This window comes from Microtus pennsylvanicus, chromosome 13 (genome assembly GCF_037038515.1).
Source record: "Microtus pennsylvanicus isolate mMicPen1 chromosome 13, mMicPen1.hap1, whole genome shotgun sequence".
In the NCBI taxonomy this organism is placed as follows: domain Eukaryota; kingdom Metazoa; phylum Chordata; class Mammalia; order Rodentia; family Cricetidae; genus Microtus; species Microtus pennsylvanicus.
Window position 1 is genome coordinate 69,785,139 of NC_134591.1, and position 6,699 is coordinate 69,791,837.

General features: G+C 49.4%; 1 long non-coding RNA gene across 1 annotated transcript; it reads left to right on the forward strand.

Moving 5' to 3' along the window:
• The first annotated feature begins 2,308 nt into the window (after window positions 1-2,308).
• On the forward strand, window positions 2,309-6,402 carry LOC142833475 (uncharacterized). Its single transcript, XR_012907417.1, has 3 exons — window positions 2,309-2,396; window positions 5,377-5,516; window positions 6,281-6,402. It is a non-coding gene; the product is annotated as an uncharacterized LOC142833475 (long non-coding RNA).
• The last annotated feature ends 297 nt before the right edge of the window (window positions 6,403-6,699 follow it).

A 6,699-nucleotide genomic window follows, 5' to 3' on the forward strand; every position in this document is an offset into this window, starting at 1 on the left:
GGCAGGCAGATCTCTGTGAGTTCGAGACTAGCGTGGTCTACAAGAGCTAGTTCCAGGACAGGAACCAAAACCACAGAGAAACCCTGTCTCGAAAAAACCAAAAAAAAGAAATGAAAGTGGTGGTGGTGGCACATGCCTTTAATCCCAGCACTTGGGAGGCAGAAGCAGGTGGATCTCTGAGTTCGAGGCCAGCCTGGTCTACAGAGTGAGTTCCAAGACAGCCAAGGCTACACAGAGAAACCTGGTCTCAGAAAAAGAAAAGGAAAAAAAAAAAGAAACTTTGGGCCTGGTGGTGCATGATTTTATCCCAGCACCTGGAAGCTAGAGGCAGAAGCAGGTGGATCTCTGTGAATTTCAGGCCAGTCTGGTTTATGTAGCAAGTTCCAGGACAGCCAGGGCTACATAGTGAGACTGTCTCAAAACAACAACAATCAATCAAACAAACAAAAACCTCCCAAACCAAAATAAACCAACCAAACAAAACTTCTGTGTCTGGAGAGATGGTTCAGTGGCTTCAGAGCACCTGCGGGACTTTCAGAGGACCAGAGTTTGGTTCTCAGGACCCACAGAGAAGCTAACAACTACCAGCAACTAACTAACTAACTAACTAACTAACTAACTAACTAACTAACTAACTAACACTAACTAACTAACACTAACTAACTAACTAACTAACACTAACTAACTAACTAGCTAGCTAACTAACTAACTAACTAACCAGCTAACTAACAAGTACCTGCAACTCTAGCTTCAGAGGATCCGGTACCCTTTTCTTTATTTTATGTGTTGAGTGTTTTGTCTGCATGTATGTGTATGTACCACAAGCGTGTCACATGCCGGTGGGCTAGAAGAGGCCGTCACATCCCTTGGAAGGAGGGCTACAGAGTTGTGAGCCCACATATGAGTGCTGGGAACCAAACCTGGATCCTCTGCAAGAGCAGCAGGTGCTTTTAACCTCCGAGCCACCTTTCTGGCATCCCATGTCTCATTTCTAATATAAGCGTGGTGTGGTTGTACACACACACACACACACACACACACACACACACACACACACACACACACACCGTGCTACTAACAACAGTGTAGACATTTCCCATAGCATTTCAGCAGCTTTCCCAGGGTTGTCTTGTTTCTGTCTAAGGCTCTGGTTGAGACACTAGACTGGCTTTTCAGTAGAGCACCAGAAACCCTTCACGATCTGACCTATGGCTTCCTCCAGCCTGTCCCTGGTCCCTTTCCCCATCTCCTTCTGCTCTGGCCATCCAGATTGGACTGCACTTTCCGTAAGGGACCAAGCCTCTTTCACTCCTGGGACACTCTTCTCCTGATCCTTCCTCTTCCCTTATAACATTTAGTCATCCCTGAGGACTGATTTGGGGTGCTCTCCTCCATGGAATCTTCCTGACCTTCTGTTATATCCCCCACCCCCCACTGCACTTTTTTTTCCTCCAGTTTTTGAGATAGGGTTTCTTTGTGTAACAGCTCTGGCTGTCCTGGAACTCACTTTGTAGACCAGGCTGTCCTCAAACCCACAGAGATCCACCTGCCTCTGCCTCCTGAGTGCTGGGAGTAAAGGTGTGTGCCACCATGTCCAGCTCCTCACGGCGCCTTTTACCCCAATTCTGATGATTGATTTCCTGGTCTTCCTGGTTATGCTGGAGCCCTCTGGGGCCAGCACCCCATTTCATTATCTCTGTGGGAATACAGTGAGATGGGAAATAGTGACATTCACAGAAGTACTGCCTCAGGTCAGAGACAGGAGTCAGGCAGCCTAGGGAGACACCCAGGGAGGCTTGTAAGTATGGCTGTGCCGCAGGCATATTTAATAGAGTTCTTTCTATAGTGTGGGCTTTGCCATCCCCCTCTTTTTGCAGATGAAGGATCAGACACCTGCTCAGGCCGGCGCATAGCTACTAGGAGGTGGGTCACCAAACTGCTTGGTTGGCAGAGACTGCTCTAGACCTGTGCAGGTGGCAGGTGGGAAGGTTCCAGGCTGGGGCAGCCGATGAAGCAGTCATTTTGGAAGGTGAGTCTGAGGAACCCCAGTTCCTGCAGAGCTTCTGCCAAGGGGATATGTTTTAGGTTACTCACGAACATAATAGGTGTCAGGGGTGGGGTGTGCTAGGTGGTTTTATGTCAAGTTGGCACAAGCTAGAGCCATCTGAAAGGAAAGAGCCTCGATGAAGAAAACACCTCCATAAGATCAGCTGTAACGCATTTTCTTAATTAATGATTGACGGGGAAGGGCAAGAAAGCAGGCCAAGCAAGCCACAAGGAGCAAGCCAGTAAACAGCTTCCCTCCATGGCCTCTGCATCAGCTCCTGCCTCCAGGTTCCTGCTGTGTTTGGGTTCCTGTCCCAACTTCCTTCAATGATGGACTATGATGTGGAAAGGTAAGTCAAAGAAACCCTTTCCTCCCCAAAGGCAGGGTTGGCTTTTAGCCCTGCTGTTTCATCATGGCAATAGTAACCCTAAGTAACATGGGGAGGGGGATCTACGTGGTAATGTGGGGCCAGGGAAGAGAGGAACCCACTGCTCCGGTGATGGAGGCCACTGGTATTTGGGGATATTGCTCCTAGAATGTTCTGAGAACTGGAAGCAAGTCAAGGAGTATCTTGAGGGAGAAGGAGCACCAAGTCCCAGAGAAAGTGGAGTTACGAGGGTTGGCAGGGAGGAGTCAGGACACATCGGCCTGAGAAAGCCCCTGATACTGAGTTCTAGCAATTTGTATGTACCTGCTGCTGTGTATGCTGTTTACAGTCTGCCTTCCTTGACCACCATCGTGCATAGCTGTGCCCTATCTGGCTTGTGTGTGTTGCACTGGACAAGCCCCCTTATACTTGCTGTCTTCAATGCATCCTTCTACTACCCAAACAGAATACCACATTAGTTCCACAACAACAAGATTAGGAGAGGGTGGCTGAATGAGCAAAACGACCTTCCCAAGGTCACACAGTGAGAGGGGGTAAACCAAGCATGAATGAATGCAGGCCCAGGAACTTGGCCTGGGTCTGAGAGGCTTCTCTCCCTCTCTCATAACTTCTGAGAAGCAGCAGCTGCCACACACACTGAATGAACGAGAGTCGGGTTAGGAAGGGGGGAAAAGAGCCATGAGTCACAATCCCATTTGCGTCCGGAAGGAGGCCTGGATCCATTGCTCAATCAGCCCTCATCACAAATGTCTGAGGCCTCACTGAAGCTGGGCCTTTGGACCTGCTGGAAGTCACTAGCGGGTCACACCCCTGTGCAGAGATCCAATCCTCAGATGCGTGTATCTTCACATTGACTCACCGACACTCAGCCTCCCAGGCAGGCACTCACCCATCAATCAGTTGAGGTCCTTGGAGTCTCCCCATGCCGTAGATAGGGGTACCCCATAAATAAATGCTGGGGAATTTGGTTTTCACTAAAGAATTCAAGAGACTGGAATTTCAGTAGTAGAGCCCGCCTTCCCATTGTCTCCTAATTTTTCAGAGAAAATGTTGGACAATCTAACAGAAAAGCCCCTGAGGGACCTGGGAGATGAGGTCACCAGCACTGGGAGGGGTGGTCCCCCTGGAATCAACGCTGTGTGGAGCTTTTAGTTCTTTCTGAAAGAGACAGGTGATGTTGGCTTTGGCTGGTCTGTATCCCCCCACTTTTCTCTTCTCTTCTCTTCTCTTCTCTTCTCTTCTCTTCTCTTCTCTTCTCTTCTCTTCTCTTCTCTTCTCTTTTCTCCCCTCTTCTTTCCTTTTTTTTTTGAGGCAGGGTCTCCCTACCTAGCCCCAACTGTCCCAGAACTCTCTCAGTAGACCTGGCGGCCTTCAAACTCAGAGCTCCATCTGCTTCTGCCTTCCGAGTGCTGGGATTAAGGATGTGTTCCACCACCGCACCTGGGTCTTTTCTTTTTGCAATTTAATTTTATTATTTTTGTATGTGCATGTTTTTTTTGACTTCATGTATATATGTGCACCATGGGCATGCCTGGTGCCCACAGAGGCCGGAAGAGGGTGTTGGATGCCCTGGAACTGGAGCTACAGATAGTTTTGAGCTGGTCGTGAACTGCTATCTGGGTTGACACTGAACCGTCTCTACCAGCACCTCTCCTCCCTGGCTTCTTCTCCTAGGGCCAATTGCTGCCTTCAAGCTGAGCTTGAGTTCAAGTCAGTTGCCTTGCCTCAGGCTCCTAAGTGCTGTAATTACAGACAAGAGCCACCGGGCCTGGTTCAACCTCACTCCCTTCTACCGTCCACCTGCACAGCAGGAAGTCTCTGACTTGTTCTCTGTGCAAGCGAGGTGAACCTTGGAGCAAAGTCCAGTTTCAAATCAAGTTCAATATACTGTTCTGCTCTGTAGCTTTGAGCAACTTACAATACTTGGCCTCCAAGCCTCATCTTACCCATCTGTAAAATGGAGAGTTTAGTACCTCCCTACAGGATATGGGGAAGACTGGCTAAGATTGTTTGTCTAAAATGCCCAGCGCAGAGCCAAAGAGCTGACTCCACGGGCAAGCACTTTCTACATGATATATGTTTGCGTTTCTCTTGAGTGAGTTATGTAGGGGTAAAATTGCTGGGTCAGCTGGTGTTTGCTGAGCATGTAGTAAAAAATGCCTTGACTGTTGTACATGTGTGTCAGCCATGTAGGAAAGTTCACGTTCAGGGACTGGGATGAGACTCTGTTGGTCAAGTGTTAGCCTAGTAAGGCCGAGACAGTGTTTGGTCCCCGGCACCACATAAACTTGCTATAACAACACACGTCTGTAACCCAGGATTGAGATAAAAAGGCAGGAGCATCAGTAGTTGAAGGTCATCCTTGGTTATGTGGTGTAGCCAGGCCAGCCTGGGCTACAGAAAACAGTCTGAAAGGAAGGAAGGAAAGAAAAAGTGAAGGAAGGAAGTCCACTTATCTCTCTGTCATGATTAACGCTTGAACCCAAAACTCTTGCCTAAAAAGCCAAGCTGTGGAGAGACTGTGAGCTTGAGAGGGCGGTGGGTATCGGAGGTGCTTTGGTTGGGCTGCCCATCCCTGTGGGGATTTAGCCTGTTAGTGGTACGCACCTCCCCCAAGAAACTTTCAGCTCTGTGTTGTCACTTTTTACTGGGGAGGTGCAAAGCAGAGAGCCCCCTGCCATGGGAGGGGACGAGTGTTCATTCCAGAGCGAAGAGCCGGTGCCAGCAGACTTGGTGGTGGGGTGGTAAATGCTCCGACTTTGCAGCCAGGTCAGACTGGATCCCATCCTCTGCTCACTCCCCTACCTACTAACCTTGATTGGGACTTCCATTCTTTCTTCTATAAAATGGAGGAAAAACCTAACTCGATTACACTGGGGTGATGAATTGCCTAGTCTCGACAAGTTCAAGGACTAGTCATTGATGACCTACTATGTGCCAGGGCTTCACTGTTCTTGGTGAGGAGGAACCAGGAGGACAGAAGACAGTCCCTGCCGTTGGAGGCCATTGACAGCAGACAGACAGATCCCAAGCAGAATCGGTGAGCGCCACCCGTGACCAGCCCAGCAATGCTAGAAGGAGGTGTGTAGCTTTCTGCTTCAGAAGGGCTCCAGGAGAGGTGTTACTTAAGGTGATGCTTGAGAGGGGCATGATGGGAGCTGGAGGAACAGTGCCTTGGGCGTGGGAACAGCATATGCCAAAGAGAGAGAGAGAGAGAGAGAGAGAGAGAGAGAGCAGCACAGAGGAGCTGTGGACTGTAGGGGTCTGGTGAGGCCTTGAGGAGCTCTGAGCTTTCTATGAAGGGCGAGTTTCTGTTCCCTACGCTCACACCGACTGTTATTCTTCCTCTTCCCCTGACCTGCCTGAACCTCTTTGTGAAAACTCAGAGCCCAGCAGGTGCAGAGCTGGGGGCTGCAGCCAGATGAGCTGGGGTTCCTTCTCCAACCTCTCAGGCAGGCCTGGCAAGCTGTGGGCACCAGCTGGCGGCTAGAGTGGTTCCGATTGAGGGTGGTCCAAGGGCCTGGCGTGGGGAAACCATCTGCTGCTTCCCATTGTCCACTGCTCCATTGTCTGGTCCACACCCTCTGATCTAGGGACCGGAGGAACAATGGGAGAACATGATCCCCGGGCTCTTGTTTCTAGGCTTGCCCCTGTCCTCTATGACACTAGGAGAATACCCTCCTGGGGCGGAGGTGGGGGTAAGGAGGTTGTGGAGGGTGGCTCTGTCAGTCACCACAGGCATCCCGCCCTCTCTCATCGCTATCTCCTTGGCAACTGCAGCTGCCACCTTGTTACAGGTTGTTTTTTTTTTTTTTGTCTCCTAGGTGTTTTTTTTTCTCCTTCAGGTTCCCCCAAAGAATAGGGTGTCTCACTTTGGAAAGCAGTGTGGTGGTTTCTCAGGAAATTCGGGATCAACCTACCCCTGGACCCAGCAATACCACTCTTGGGAATATACCCAAGAGATGCCCTATCATACAACAAAAGTATATGCTCAACTATGTTCATAGCAGCATTGTTCGTAATAGCCAGAACCTGGAAACAACCTAGATGCCCTTCAATGGAAGAATGGATGAAGAAAGTATGGAATATATACATATTAGAGTACTACTCAGCAGTAAAAAACAATGACTTTGTGAATTTTACATGCAAATGGATGGAAATAGAAAACACTATCCTGAGTGAGGTAAGCCAGACCCAAAAAGAGGAACATGGGATGTACTCACACATATTTGGTTTCTAGCCATAAATAAAGGACATTGAGCCT